General features: G+C 43.0%; 1 pseudogene; it reads right to left on the bottom strand.

The window, feature by feature from the left end:
* Nucleotides 1–408: 408 nt before the first annotated feature.
* LOC120063588 lies at nt 409–15,746 on the bottom strand (annotated as a pseudogene).
* Nucleotides 15,747–17,115: the final 1,369 nt, after the last annotated feature.

Here is a 17,115-nt window from a genome sequence, read left to right as displayed (position 1 = left end):
GCATGAATTACATTGAGCAATAAAAGCCCCACTTTTATTCCATAGGCTGGGATCCACATTTTTCACTGGCTTGTTCACTGGTTTCAAAAACAATGATTGATAGGCAGCTTAATCTTCTTGAATTCAACCATTGGGTTCAAATACACATTTAGATTTGTGAACAGCCATCCACAACAATCACAATCCGTAAAATGCAAATAGCTGAATGAGAGAGCAGCAGTATGATTCACATCAATGCGCTATGTAGATAACAATAAGTGATATCCGTATCCCCGTAGATTACACCACTGCTGTCATCCTTACCTCCAAGCGTTTATTCAAGTTGGATAATCTTTGGATGCCCGACAGCAGTCGCACCATTGGAAGACAACTTGGACTGTAGCCTACAAAAGCCTATTCCTGCTCTTTTCCCACCATCCATCACACCCATTTGGTGTGTCATCATAGTGGTCTCTGACTTCTGGTCAGACTCGTTCAGGTTGAACAAACTTAAATTTGCACCTTTTTTCAATGCTGATTTGAATGTCTGAGAAAACAGAAGTGTCAAAGATTTTTCACAAACCTCATTTCTGAATAAAAGCAATCCATGAAGTAGTCTAGATTTTCAAAGGTATCTGTAATCTGACTACAATATTGTTTCTGCTGACGCAATGGATTAGTTATCGTATTTTGTAATCCCTTACATGTAATCCGTTACTCCCCAAACCTGATAACCAACAACAATGAAAGTGACTGGACCCCAGGCAGCATGCTCATATATTTGCATGCACCTCACCTGAAATCAGAATGTGACGTAAACAAAGGCAGATTCTCTTTGTCAAACCAAGAGATGCAAAGCAATCACAGGCAAACTGCGATCATGGTGTGAAGGATGTCAGCGAAGGCCACTAGATGACACCCCACTGTGTTTATTAGGGGGGGATTATTGTCAGCTCTTTAAAACAGGACTGGCATTTATCATCTGTTGACACTTCCTAATGAGGCCTCCAGTGGCACATCGCCAATCCTGTTGTTCAGTTATAATTCTCTGCCAATCAGTTCCCAGTCAAGTAGCCTTCTAGAATTCACTCTTGATCCATCTGGCACTAACTGTGGCTGTGAGCAGAATATTGAGCTATGCTTCACTACAGCCAAAGCTAAGGCATGGGCACGGCGAGTGACATGTCCCCTTATTCACGTCGGCATTTATAGACAGAGGTATTCAGAATGAGTGATTTGTGAATAGGAGAGGTATATTCTAAGGACGACAGTTAACCTGTCAGTCCATCACCTTTAGATGGCTGTGACTAGTCAGACAGAATTACGACCAAATATTGATTATCTTCAAGTATTGTTTTAAGCATATATTTGTATTAACAAAGTCAAATGAGAAGTACAACAGGATATTATGTAGCTAATATGATATATGTAAAAAATTGAGTTTTAAGTGTTTAAATGGACATTTTAAGTGTTAAAATGGACATAGACTTGGCCAAGGTACAATATGCAAGATGATAATGCTGGACCAGTTCACCCTGCACTGTCCTGTTTTAACAACAGGGGTCCAATTGATTTCCAAAATAGGCAAGCTCCTCGGCCCAAGGTCATGGAAGTTGTTTCCCAAAATAGCGGAGCGCAGCCGTGTCCCAAGTGCAACACTTTGTACGCGGTTATCTTTAGACATATAGATTGGAGATGTATTCTTAAAGATGTGTCAAAAAATATGGAGGCTGAGGATTTGTTTGAAGTCAGAGAGTTAAACCTCTTATCCGCCAGACACCTTCTGGATCATGTGTTCTTTCGGTTCTGGATTCATCAGGCACCTCTCACAATATCATCACCGGAAAGGTGCTCCTCACAGGAGAAAAATCTGTTAAATGGAACTAAATCCTACTTTGGGATTATTCACAGAGAACATAACTAGCTAACTAAACCAGGATCAACACAGATTGGTTGAATTGAATCCTTTTAACTTTAGGCAATGAAAGCAGAGTTGTTTTGATTACATTAAGAGGTGAAAAGTAATCATCTCATCTCTAGATAAAAAGCGAGACAGACTGATGAACTATAACTGGAGAACAAAGTACAGTAGTGAGATGAGTGAGAAGTCCTGGTCATTGTGGTAGAGCTTAGTGTACCAGAGTTAGCCCTGCGTTGACAGTCTCCTCGTTCTCACAGCACCAGCCTATCCTCACAGCCCTCCTGGATGACCTGACCAATGGAGGCCTGGCTCTGGGCCCTCAGGAAGCGCCCAAGCTTGCACACCATCAGCTGCTCCAGGTCGAGCCACATCTTCACCTGCTTCATGTTGGGCCTGTGCCTCTCCCTCACGCCTTCTGCTGCTCACGCAACTTCTGTTGTTGTCCAAAGGGAAAGAGGAATCATTATTACATCAGCACAACAGGCTCATTTTGACATCGAAGACAGTGTATGATACCAGCATAGTTAAACAGACATTTTCAGTTTCTTTTCAAGTGTCAGCATATGGTTTTGTATCAAACACTGAATGGAAGGGTGGTCATGAGATCTTTGTATTCATTGACTGGAAGCTTGACCAGCCAAATATTACCAAGTGCATTACAGTAATGTATCACTGCTGTGTGTTGTGCTGCTGCAGCACACCAGTACAGGTGCAGCTTGTATGTCTACATTACAGCTCGTCTACTGGGCCAAATGGTTTAGCAGGAATGCAGCGGAGCCCCATCTGCCATGCACTTTCTCCTCTCTGGCCCCATTCTGATCAGGGTGAGGAACAACCTAAAGTATGGCCCCTGTGTTTGCAGGGGATCCATGTCAGATGCCATTGGCACTGTGCCTGCACCCTGACAAAGCTCACACAGCACCTCCGCTCACCTTGCCCAGGGACTCCTGCTCTGCAACGTTCTTCATGTACTGCTCCCTGTGAAACAGCCGGAGGGTCAGTGGTCACGTGAGCCTATTAACTTTCGCAAGATCACTGCTGCCATTATTGTGAGTTTCACAAGGGAAAGACTACCTGTTAGATGAATAACACAACAAACAGTAGCAAACATCCATAACAGATTTTATTAAACCAGTATTTTTTTTACATATTTTTCTAAAGAAAAGCAATAGTTCTGGACACACTTGGAAATGCATAGCAGTAGTATATAAAATACCAATGAGGATGAACCTACTAACGGACTGCTGTAAGTGCGTCCTTTGAGGGAGGTGTATGGGGAGGTGTGTGGCAACAGTAGCAGATGCACACGTGTTGTAATAGGAGCCTATGGAGGGGACTGCGGTAATAGAAGTCCTAAGCAGCTGGCAGACTCACCTGATGGTTTTCCTCCTCTCTTGCGGATCAGGGGCCTTCATCTCATTTGCTGCTTGCTGCATATGCAAGTCAATGATCTGTGAAGAACAGAGAGAGATGGGGGGAAGAACAGGAGCTCTGGTTGACTGTCGCAGCACAGAACAGGTGTTGTTTGCTACTTGAGCCCCTTACCTCTTTCATGCAGTTGATGTAGTGGTATCATTTTTCCTCCCGAGTCGTCGCCTCCTTCAGAGCTCTCACCTCCTGCAAGAAGAAACTGAACTGTTCCTCTTGGAGTGAACATTACAATTGTGTGGTGTATGTGAACAAATTACATATAGAAAATGTCATATGTGGTGTTAGGTCAGGTAGCACATAGCATTTCATATTGTACCTGGTCCAGTTTGGATCGGTTACTCTCCAGACTTGCAGTACAGCTGTCATACTTGGCCTTCTTTTCCTCATACTCTTGAGTTAGCTCCTGTGAAGAATGAAATCCCCATTCACAGATACATGAACAGAGAAATACACATACATGCGCATATTCTACAGCATTTAAGTACAATGACAATACATTTCACTGTTATAGTATGTTATGTACAGTGCATTCGGAAAGTATTCAGGCCCCTTGACTTTTTCCACATTTTGTTACGTTAAAGCCTTATTCTAAAATTGATTTCCCCTCATCAAATCTACACACAATACCCCATACTGGCAATGCAAAAACGGGTTTTAAGAAATCTTTGCAAATGTATAAAAAAAAATGAAATACCTCATCTAACCGGTGCCCCCACACATCGACTCTGTACATGTACCCCCTGTATATAGCCTCGCTATTGTTATTTTACTGCTGCTATTTAATTATTTGTTACTTTTATTTTTTACTTAACACTTATTTTTCTTAAAACTGCATTGTTGGTTAAGGGCTTGTAAGTAGGCATTTCACTGTAAGATCTACACCTGTTGTATTCGGAGCACGTGAAAAATAACATTTGATTTGAATATCACATTTACATAAGTATTCAGACACTTTCCTCAGTACTTTGTTGAAGTACCTTTGGCAGCGATTACAGCCTCGAGTCTTCTTGGGTATGACGCTACAAGCTTGGCACACCTGTATTTGGGGAGTTTCTCCCATTCTTCTCTGTAAATCCTCTCAAGCTCTGTCAGGTTGGATGGGGAGCGTCGCTACGCAGCTATTTTCAGGTTTCTCCAGAGATGTTTGATCAGGTTCAAGTCCGGGCTCTGGCTGGGCCACTCAAAGACATTCAGAGACTTGTCCCGAAGCCACTCCTGTGTTTTCATCAAGGATCGCTGTACTTTGCTCAGTTCATCTTTCCCTCGATCCTGACTAGTCTACTAGTCCCTGCCGCTAAAATACATCCCCTTAGCATGATGCTGCTACCACCATAGGGATGGTGCCAGGTTTCTTCCAGAGGTGACGCTTGGCATTCAGGCCAAAGAGTTCAATATTGGTTTCATCAGACCAGAGAATCTTGTTTCTCATGGTTTGAGAGTCTTTAGGTGCCATTTGGCAAACTCCAAGCGGGCTGTCATATGCCTTTTACTAAAGAGTGGCTTCCATCTGGCCACTCTACCATAAAGGCCTGATTGGTAGAGTGCTGCAGAGATAGAACCTTCCAGAAGGACAACACCCATCTCCGCAGAGGAACTCTGGAGCTCTGTCAGAGTGACCATCGGGTCCTCCCTGACCAAGGCCTTTCTCCCCTGATTTCTCAGTTTGGCCGGGCAGCCAGCTCTAGGAAGAGTCTTGGTGGTTCCAAACTTCTTCTAAAGAATGGAGGCCACTGTGTTCTTGGGGATCGTCAAAGCTGCAGAAATGTTTTGGTAAACTTTCCCAGATCTGTCTCTTGACACAATCCTGTCTCGGAGCTCTACGGACAATTTCTTCGACCTCATGGCTTGGTTTTTGCTCTGACATGCACTGTCAACTGTGGAACCTTATATAGACATGTTTGTGCCTTTCCAAATCATGTCCAATCAATTTAATTTATCACAGGTGGACTCCAAATCAAGTTGTAGAAACATCTCAAGGATGATCAATGGAAACAGGATGCACCTGAGCTACATTTCGAGTTTCATAGCTAAGGGTCTGAATAGGTATGTTTTTTTATTTTTATTATACATATGCAAAAATGTGTAAAAACCTGTTTTCACTTTGTCATTATGGGGTATTGTCTGTAGATTGATGAGGGAAACTAATTATTTTATCCATTTTAGAATAAGGCTGTAACATAAAAAAAATGTGGGAAAAGTCAAGGGGTCTGAATACCCCCCTACTACAAATGTTAGTTTCCCCAACCCTTTTCATATCACTATCAGATCAAAGCCCATGTATTTGCACCGTTTTACTGAATCTTAGCTCAAGCTTAGTCTATTAAAATATTTCTGATGCATCTTTTCATCATTAGTTATTGTTAGCCCATATGATTTTATACCAACTTAGCGAACACATATTGGAAAATATGATCCCCTGCTTTAGCCAAGGGATGTGAGGGGCTTTCCCTATCATACACTTTACATATAGACTACATGTAAACTATTGTTAATGGACTCCACAAAGATCCTGCAAACCTTATTCTTATTTCGCGTATGTTTTGGTTATACCGTAAGTTATTTTTAGGGCTACATTGATATTGATGACTGCATTGTTGGGTTTGGAGCTTGCAAGAAAGGCATTTCACCATACTTGTGCATGTGACATTAAAACTTGAAAGTGAATAGCAGCTGGTGGAGGCATCAGGGTTTTCCCCTTCCTTTGATAAACCTATTGACCTCCTGTCATGCTTTGCTAAGCTTCTAGTTTCGCATAATAATCTGGGGTTGTACATTTGGCTAATTCTATAGACACAGCTCTGTGTAATGACGCAATTTGAAGATGAAACTACAGACAAAGTTTCACAGCGTGTGACGTTCACCTGCCGCTGCTGTCTCAAAGGCCTCGGTTCCTTCATGGTCGGTGCAAGGGAAGACTTCTTCTCCACTATCGTCGAGTTCAGTTCCTTCACCTGAAAAAAAGTAACACATATTTCAACCCATATGCCAACATCCTGGTTTGGTGGGAAAAATGATCCACAGAAATGTCAGTTTAAGATGACTAACTATGCCCATAATAACATCTAATAATCATATGTTACCTGTGTTGTACACAAGCAGGGGCCGTATAGGGTGTGCATGGAGAGGCAAAGCTGTCTAAGGCCAACCAGAGGATTGGAAGATTGTGAGGTGAGTGAAAGTCTACTTTATAGCAACAGGTGTTGCAGGTCTAAGCACTTTAAATGGTTGAGCAAACAGGCAGGGCTCAGCTCGACACCTGGGAGTACAGGCCACCGTTCTCCAGTGTGTGTGTGTGTGTGTGTATAGCAGTGTGTGTGGTTATGTGGTCTATTGTATATGAGGAATGAGTAATCTGGAAGATGGTGAGTTGAGTGAAAGTCTACTTTATAGCTACAGCCAGGAATGCTTGAATCCATCATTGGGAACGGCAGTCTACTATCTTCTAAGTGTGAAAGCTGCCAGCTGTCACGATGTTCGTAGTAATGATCGGACCAAGGTGCAGCGTACGTTGAGTTCCACATCATTTTAATGAAAGTGAAACTTAAGCAAATACAAAAAAAACTAAATAAAGAACAAACGAACCGTGATGACAATGCAGTGCTAAACAGGCAACTACACAGAAACAATATCCCATAACCCACAGGTGGAAAAAATGCAACTTATATATGATCCCCAATTAGAGACAACGATTACCAGCTGCCTCTAATTGGGAATCATACACAAACACCAACATGGAAAAATAAACCTAGAACCCCACATAGAAATAATAAACTAGACTAAACACCCCTAGTCACGCCCTGACCTACTCTACCATAGAAAATACAGGCTTTCTATGGTCAGGACGTGACACCAGCTTTAACCACAAACCCTGACTAACCTTTAAAGAATTTCAAAAACATATTGGACTGGGGTCTAATCATTTGCAACTGGTTCTATTGGACTTTGTTGCAATGGAATGACATATTGATATTATTTGGTGATAAAACCTGGCTTGAAACTCACCAACTACTCTTCTTTTCCCCTGAATACAAGCACAAAGGACAGTTGAAGTATGCACGAGGGGTATTTCAAAGGTTTCAAAGACACTAAATCAATGCGAAGTAATCAATGACACAAACTAAACAGCACAGTCAGACAAGGAAGGTTCTTGTAAAACAAATTGTGCATCTGGACGAGCATCTGAAGGCAATGAGCATCCTCCTGTGACTGAGTATGGGGGTTGTCTGGAGTGGGTAAAGATCTGTCCCTGTGGTAAAGTGACATGCTACTCAGACAGTGGCTCCGATCCCCTGGTATAGTCACCATTTCAGACACGTCGTCCAGCGAGCGTGCCTTCATCTCGTCCAGTTCACCCTTGACGGCCGACACCCTCTCCAGTTCCTCCTGAGTGTCACTGTACCCAGAGATCCGCTTCTGTGCCTCCATGGATTGCTACACAGACAACAATAAGAGCATGAAAGGGCATATGGGGTTCCAGTCATCAGTTAGTACACAAAATATGAGATCCTTGTGCCTTGTAATATGGCAGCATAACATGAGATTGTGTCCAGTTTTATAATCCTAAACCAAATGTCAGTGTAGGGACCTGGCAAGAGTGCATTAGAAACACCTGGCACTTGAGCAATGTAGTCTATCTACACCCACAGGAGCTGCAAGGCAGTGGGATATTTTAATGAGTGTAATCAGTAAATACAAGTTAATAATTTGAGGTGCGTAAACCTCCATGTAATAACATACAATGGCTCAGCTAATTCATTGTTTATAATTAGTTTGCACCATATCGACAAGTGTAAGTCTATAGCTGTGACTCAGTGACTAAGTTACTCCCTCCCTGTCTGGGAGGATATAGCACGGAGCCTAATCCTGAACTGACCTCTGGCACCGGTGTCGCATCTCTAAGCACTGTGAAGGGTTGTGTCCACACAAACAGTCAGGGCTCAGTTCCACACCTGGGAGTACAGGCCACATTGTTCTCCAAGAAGAGAAGGTTACATGCGGTCGAGGTAGCAGTGTGTGTGTGTGTGTGTGCAGTCTATTGTATATGATGAGTGAGAAATCTGTGACCTATGAAAATAAACACAATTTCCTTCCCACGTATCCCCCAGTCCTCTATTGCAAATCTGTTCAAACACTGATAAAGACTGAATGTGAATGACCTAATTAAACTACATTAATTCTAATATTTGGTTCTGATATGAAAAGTTCACAGTGGCAGGCTGGGCTTCTAGCATGTTCTGGGTTATACTGTAGGCTATAACCAACATTGTTGCAGCGAATGGTTCATTTTATGTGGGAGGGGTAACAGTTGGGAACAGGAATGCAGGTAGCGAGAGGAGAGGGGGCTCAGGCACCAACAGACAACCAGCCGTGGTGGGGGGCGAGGGGGGTGCAGCCACTGATAAAAAAATACCAGCGTCATAGAGAGAAACAGATGCAGCCTTCACAAATAGCAGCAACCCAGCCCTCCCTGCGTCAGCCAGGCTTTTAGCAAGTCAGGAGGTGGGAGGGTTTTGAGGTGTGAAGTAATTTCCAGGAAGGTAATGTCACTTCACTTTTAATGCAATTTACATGAACATGGGCAGGATGGAAAGGCACGTGTAGCACTATAAGAGGGCTTATGCGGTATGGAGGAAAGCAGGTAGGGTGGATAGCTGCCCTGCTGTGAAAGGGGATTGGTGAGGTGCATTACCAGTTGCTGTTGGCTGACCTCACGCCTCTGTTTTAGGATCTCCTCTGTCCACTGCAGGACCCCGTGCTCAGCTCGGTAATCTCCTGCCTCTTCTTCTTGAACACCGTCCCCTTGCTGCGCAGTTTCCCGACAAAACGTTTGAACTGAGAAGAACGGAGGGAGATGGTCATGAAAAAAATATGCTAAGAGAAAGGGAATTACTAAAAGTAAGGACAATAACATTGCATTTTTTTGTGTCTGAAAATGAGACTGACATGTTCTCTTTCTTCCCAGATACACAAAAACAACCACATCTTGAAGCAAGGTCATCCTCTCCAATTCCTACCAAGACAGACATGACCCCTGGCAAACACATCAAACATTGGCCAACAGGATGCGGCACTCAACCTCCCCCCTCCTCCTCCGTAGGGGTACAATGAGAATCATGTGCATGTCAACATTTATAGCGGTTGTTCATTCTGGAGAACCCCAGAAATCACAAAATGTTACGTCACTTCAGGCATGCACGGCTTGCGCGCAAGAATGTATGGTTTGTTTTATTTCAGGACATCAAGGGCAGACAAGGTTGAGAGGGAATTAGCAGGCAGAATAATGCTGCATAGCATTCTCTCGTCACATACAATGGGTCCCCAGAACAACTGCTACTAAATTAGCCAGTACTTTGAAGGGCTTGAACTATTTATCATGACAGAGGATCGTTTTTGAAAATGCAGCACAATGGGATAGTAGATAATTAAACATGGTACGCACTGTGCATATTTATAAATAGCAGTAGCCTACAGTATATGTGAAATCTATTTCGGCAGGGTGAATAACCTTTCCAGATTGAGCAAACACATCTGTTATTTATGTTGGGGGAATTTGGGGTGTAAGTGAACAGAGAGCCAAGCAATGGACGATGGAACACTAGACACATGGTGGACCAGTTAGTAGGGGGTTTAAAACCAAGCTAACTAAGGATGGGCACACAGGGGCATAATACAGGCAGCTGCTGGGTGACATGTGATTACACGCACGCTCAGAATGGAAAATACCTCTGATAAGGTGATCATTTCCACCATGACCCATGACTCCAGGAGAGACTGATAAGTCCTTTCCATTTACCACAGAAACCCTTGTTCTCACCTACTGTTTTGCCACACTGAGAAGTAGGTTTAGAGTTCCCTTTCCCATCAAAACACACTCACTTATTATCCAGGGGAGCAGATGAAACCACCCACATTGAACAGGGCATTGGGGAGAGCAGGGATGAAGTGGCTGCTATTTCAGACAGGCAACTTATGTGCCTTGCCAGCCTGTCCAGCTCTCAGCACCATGATCTCACTGCGTGTGGAACTCCTGCTCATAAAACACTCAGACATGAACATATGGGTGCAGTACGTGCCTTTTATCCAACAGCGACCACCAACTATATAGACCTGCTTATGGCCAAAGGTTGCTCTGAAAACAGGAACAGGCATAGTTTGAGATGTGAAGAGTGGTCGTTTTTCCTTATTATCCTTGATCTTATACAGCCAGGCACAGGGTGTGTTGACACAGGAGTGATGGCTCCTGGCACTGTGTTGCAGAGGCTAAAAAGCCACTCAAATTTGAGAGTCCACTCTCTGCCAGTGGTTCAGAGGGATCTAACCAAACATAGCGTCAAAGCTTGTGTCAGTTTGTTTCGATTGGGGTAAAATATCAGCCCTCGAGTTACATTTAGTTGAAGGATTCACACTGCAATGGTTTGTGTTTTGCGGAATTAATTTAGAAGAGATTTGAAAACAGTTAACATTTCAGACAGTTTGTTCAATACTGTCCTGGTTCTAGGTAGTCCATGTTGTGGTCTATTTTTAACCTTGCATGGGAATGTGGGAGAGTGAGGGGAAAGGGATAAGTAGCTTTAGCCAGTAAGCCCCTCTGTTTACATAAGAGCAGAAATAGCATCTCACGTTCAGTGCGGCGCACAACTCTACCGCGCTTCATTCTTATCAACAAAGTTTGACGTAAGCAAACAGTAGAATGTTTAATCAATCTACCCCTAAAGATGGAAAACATCATCTCTGATGCATTTTGCTTTATCCTCAGAGAGTTTGGATAGTGATGTTCAGTTTTGAGTGGTGAGCAGATGTACAACGTAACGTGCGAATACAGAGCAGATGGTATCAGTGGAGGCTGGTGAGAGGATGGCTCATAATGGCTGAAACGGAGCGAATGGAATCAAACACATAGAAACCATGTTTGATACAATTCCACTCATTCCGCTCCAGCCATTACCACGAGCCCGTCCTCCCCAATTAAGGTGCCACCAACCTCCTGTAGATTGTATAAGGGTAGCAGTCTTTTTGCTGGACAATACATCACTCCTCATCGAAAAAGGCTCCAACCCTGTTTCAATGGTGAGTAAGGGGATTACTATTGGTGTGGATGATGATGATTTTCAGACCAGAATACTGAGCTGTGAGAGGTGGTTAGTTACCTCATCTCCCTCCAGGTCTCGTGCTTGGCTGTTCTCACCTAAAAGAGACAACAAAATATTAAAATATCAATACGATAACCTGAATAAACCTTTTGATGATAAATAAAGCCGCCTCCCTTCATCAGACAACATCAATCATCCTAACAAGTTCAAAGAGCCAGCAAACGCTTAACAACACACAGACAGCCAGCGCTTACAGATTCATATAACTGACAAAGACCTGTGTGATTTAGTATCAATGACAGGGAATGGCATTCTGAAATGGACATAACCTTCATCCTATGTAATTGCTGGTGTTATGTCATATAAATGTACTGTATGTTTAAAGAATGTGAGACAAGGAGAAACAAATCACCTGCTGCCTGAAGAGACAGTTTATCATCCATGGGGTCATTTCTCATCATTCTTTTCTCAATTAGCGGATTTATTTCATTGTTGTTTTCTCGAATCTAGACAAAGTGGGGAACAGTCAGACTCAAACTTTCAATTTGTCAGAAACAACATGTTTGGTTACTGTCAGTCATTCTTGAACCAAATTGACAAGGCTCTATAGCTTAATTACCCAGGTAGGTAGATAGCCCACCTTGTCCCTAAGCTCAGCTTGGCCCATGTCCGGCTTGGACACCACCTTCTGCAGGTACTGCACCATCCGCCTCTTACTCTCCAGCTCCTTGGGCAGTTTGTCAGACACCATGTAGGAGTTGAACTTGATCTCCTCTTCATGAAGCTGGAGACAGTAACATAGACAAAGACAGTAACAGAGACATTAACAGAGACAGTAACAGAGACAGTAACAGAGACAGTAACAGAGACAGTAACAGAGACAGTAACAGAGACATTTGATCAGGCTACATCATTCTGAAAGTCTTTGAAACACAATGAGGCACACCTGCTCATAGAAGAAAAGGAAGGTAATATGCTGAACTTGAGTTGAGCACACCTGCTCATCACAATAATTAACATTAAACAAGATCAAGAGAGGGTATGCAAAACATTGTTTTAATTAATCAACTCAAGAGCATAACCTCAACATACAGTGCGTTCGGAAAGCATTCAGACCCCTTGACTTTTTCCACATTGTTATGTTACAGCCTTATTCTAAAATTGATTCAATAGATTTTTTTCCTCATCAATCTACACACAATACCCCATAATGACAAATCAAAAACAGTTTTACTGAAATTTTTGCTAAATTATAAAAAACAGAAATAGTACATTTACATAAGTATTCAGACACTTCACTCAGTACTTTGTTGAAGCACCTTTGGCAGCGATTACAGACTTAAGTCTTGGGCATGACGCTACAAGCTTGGCACACCTGTATTTGGGGAGTTTCTCCTATTCTTCTCTGCAGATCGTCAAGCTCTGTCAGGTTGGATGGGGAGCGTCACTGCACAGTTATTTTCAGGTCTCTCCAGAGATGTTCGATCGGGTTCAAGTCCAGGCTCTGGCAGGGCCACTCAAGGACATTCAGAGAGTTGACCTGAACCCACTCCTACGTTGTCTTGGCTGTGTGCTTAGGGTCATTGTCCTGTTGGAAGGTAAACCTTCGCCCCAGTCTGAGGTTCTGAGCGCTCTGGAGCAGGTTTTCATCAAGGATCTCTCTGATCTCTCCCTCGATCCTGACTAGTCTCCCAGTCCCTGCCGCTGAGAAACATCCCCACAGCATGATGCCGCCACCGCCATGCTTCACCGTAGTAATGGTGCCAGGTTTCCTCCAGATGTGACGCTTGGCATTCAGGCCAAAGAGTTAAATCTTGGTTTCATCAGACCAGAGAATCTTGTTTCTCATGGTCTGAGAGTCTTTAGGTGCCTTTTGGCAAAATCCAAGCGGGCTGTCATGTGCCTTTTTCCTGAGCAATCGGGGGAGAAGGGCCTTTTTCAGGACCCTGTCTTTCAAAGATAATTTGTAAAAATCCAAATAACTTCACAGATCTTCATTGTAAAGGGTTTAAACACTGTTTCCCATGGGAAGACATCAGGGAAGGGAAGACATCCCCCTCTCTCATGTGGTACCCTTCCTGCAGGCACATCCTGACATGACCCTCCAGCATGACAATGCCACCAGCCATACTGCTCGTTCTGTGTGTGATTTCCTGCAAGACAGGAATGTCAGTGTTCTGCCATGGCCAGCGAAGAGCCCGGATCTCAATCCCATTGAGCACGTCTGGGACCTGTTGGATCGGAGGGTGAGGGCTAGGACCATTCCCCCCATAAATGTCTGGGAACTTGCAAGTGCCTTGGTGGAAGAGTGGGGCAACATCTCACAGCAAGAACTGGCAAATTTGGTGCAGTCCATGAGGAGGAGATGCACTGCAGTACTTAATGCAGCTGGTGGCCACACCAGATACTGACTGTTACTTTTGATTTTGACCCCCCTCCCTTTGTTCAGGGACACATTATTCCATTTCTATTAGTCACATGTCTGTGGAACTTGTTCAGTTTACGTCTCAGTTGTTGAATCTTGTTATGTTCATACAAATATTTACACATTAAGTTTGCTGAAAATAAACACAGTTGACCGTGAGAGGACATTTCTTTTTTTGCTGAGTTTATGTCTACTCTGTATGCAGCAAAATTGATAATATGGATTACAAAGCCTGTAAATTGGAAAGTTGGACATGCCATATCATTAGTTGGTTCTTCTGCTGAGCCAGAGACTCTTCTCTCTCCTGTTCCACATGTAGTTGTCTGGCCAGTTCCAGCATCCGCTGGTGGTTGAACACTGACTCCACCTGGTGGACACAGAAAACAACTGTGATACTGTTTCGGCACCTGAGATTGAGTTTCACCTCACACGACAGCCGGGAGCCACTACCACTGACCTCAGTTTCCCTTCTGGCATGGCCTTAAATTATGATCCACTAAAATAGCACTCTATTACTATTCTGCTCTGGAAAAGGGTGAAGCCGTGAGCCTCTCAGATGCCTGTCTAGTCTCATTACCAAAAGGAATCCGTTGGCGTGTATAAGAGGTCATGTTTTCATTCCTCTGTGAGTCCCTGTGAGTTTCAGGCATTAGTACAGGGTGGGCTTCCTCAAACAGATTGTCTGCCTTACCCTCTTCTTCAGCAGCTCCACTCGCTTGATCAGCTGGTCCTTCTCCTCTTCCATAGCACCAATGTCCTGAGGTTGGCGAAAATATTGTGTTTTAGCACTGCCTTAAGCGTATTCCATGTGACACCTATTGAAAAGGTGTCACACTTTTCCACTGATCTCTGCAGTGGAAAAGCCAGAGCTCTTCAGTTGCTCACACTCCTTATGGTAGGTCTTGAATCCTTCCATTAGTTCTTCATACTACAAAAACAACAGATCAAACACTATGCAATGATTAATCATATCTTAGTTATGCATTCCATCACATCTTTCTGACCCACAGTGAACTTAAAAAGAATAAAATAACGTTTTTAATCATGGCATCATAGCGTGATCTCTCTAGTCTAGCGAGAGGAGTCATTATCCCACGTTCCCATTATTCCATGTTATGCTTGCACCTTGAAGTCAGTGTTAAACAAACCTGGTGACAGGTGTCAGTGATGACACCACCCTGCAGGAACTCTGCAGGCACCTCCAGCTTAACCAGGAAGCGAGCCAGGTAAGCTCTCTTCTTCAGCTCTGTGATCCTCTGCAGCAACCAGTGAAGAATAGGGTGAATCACAGGCTTTACTACCGGTCACCAGACCATGTCTGAAACTGCTCCTGTATGAAGAAAGAGGACAGTGAGAAGCAAACACTCTCAGTGTTCTACTGCTGAAATCTGCTTTGATTTTGTAAGTTGTCAGTCAAGAATACTTACAGATCAGACATATTCCCAGGTGGTTTGTATTTCAACATCCCTAGCAAAGTGAACATTCTCTTTGCTGTTTGGTCAGGCATTTCTTCACGGATATCAATAGCTTACTGAAATGGATAAAATATGATTTACAATTCATTCACACATTTTACACACTTTAGGTGACTGACTGATAATTGGAAACATAATAGTAGTGGGGCTCAAAATGGGGTAGGTGTCATCATCAACATTACATTTGAGACATAATATCAACTGGGACAACTCATGATCAAAAGTATGAGGTTGTTGTTTACATTGCCATTGTTTACATTATCTTACTTTAGTGTCAATTTCAGCCAGAACATCGTTGAGAATCTCCAGCAGTTGCATTGGCTCCAGTGAGTCGAAGGTGATCAGGTTACCTTTTTAAAGTTAACGTTTTTCTTGAAGGGGTCTTTATTCAGGTGCTCAACAATAAATGTAAGTTGCTTGCTCATCTTAAAATCAACTGGTCAGCTAACGTTAAAGCGAGGTAAATAATTTTAGATAATGTTAGCTAGTCAAGAGGATTAGCTGTTATAAAACTGTTATAAAACGTTAGGTGGATAGCTTGAAGCATAGCTAGCTAAAGTTACACGCTAACAAGACAGTTCGTATGCACAGAGTGGCCAGCTAGCTTGTCCCCTTGTTTATTTCGAGGAATACTCGTTTTAAACACCATAACAACGTTCACAGTCAGCAAAACAAGACCATTTGTTTTTTGTTTTTTTAAACAAGACCATTCGTATCCGTTTTGGTAACCAGACACAAACGTACTCGAGCTGGTTGCTAACAGGAAGTCTTTCAGCTTGTTCAAGAGGGCAAAGATTGTTTGACAAAATAGTCGAGTGACTGCTCTAACAATGGAAATAGCTTAAAAATAAAAGTTATCCTTTTACTTGACCACAATATCAGAAATTATAGTGTATTTTGCCTGTTGCAAGATGCGTTCAGTTTCTCTGATCTTACCCTCCCCTTTTCATAGGAGGGATTGAAGCTTATTTTTGAGTTCTAGTGGTCTGCCAAGGTGGGTAAATTAAATAAAAGATACAATCAGTAAATGTTTTAATAACGGGACATCGAAATGTGTTTTAAACAATAATGTTAAATATAAATGAGTTAAAAAGGATTTCATGATTTAAATGTAAATATTCTTCATTAAATAATATCTGGAATAATAGTTTAATTTCCATTCAACTAGATGGTACTGCCCCCATGCTGCTCCCCGTCAGGGGTCTGAGGACTCTGAAACAAAACTTAGGCTCTTGAAACGCATCCGTGAATTGGTAGATGTGCTGTACATTGTTATAAACAGTTAGTACACTGCTATAAACTGTTATTCTCACTGTTATCGACTGTTACAAACACGTATTACAAAGTCCCCCAGTGTCCGGTCTGGGGCGTGAAGTCAGGAACTTTGCTGGTCGGTTACTGCGTAGCAACCTTGCGGTGCCAAAGGCCCTGGTCTCCCCTAGAAAGCCTATGTAAATTACGATCGCCAGAACGGCCAAATCCATTTATTTTGGACAGCCGTTTTGGGATCTAAAATGTGTTTATGCTGACATACACCAATCACGGGCCTTCAGGCTTGGAGGCTCGTGCTCTCATGCCTAATGGTGCTCCACGAAATCATGACATCAGTGAGCTCCATGTCGGAAAATCGGAGCTCTAGAAAGAGTCCTGACTTGGAATTCTGAGTTAGATGACCGTTCTAAAAATGTATATTCCCATTCGGCGCTCGTTTTTTTCAGAGTGGCCAACTGTCTTGAACGAAATGAAGTCGGAAGTCGGAGATTTCCAAGTTCCCAGATGTTTTAAATGCGGCAA

The sequence above is a fragment of the Salvelinus namaycush genome, chromosome 18 (assembly GCF_016432855.1).
Source record: "Salvelinus namaycush isolate Seneca chromosome 18, SaNama_1.0, whole genome shotgun sequence".
NCBI lineage: Eukaryota > Metazoa > Chordata > Actinopteri > Salmoniformes > Salmonidae > Salvelinus > Salvelinus namaycush.
Note: the sequence above shows the minus strand (reverse complement) of the source record. Positions and strands in the feature narration are given on the sequence as shown.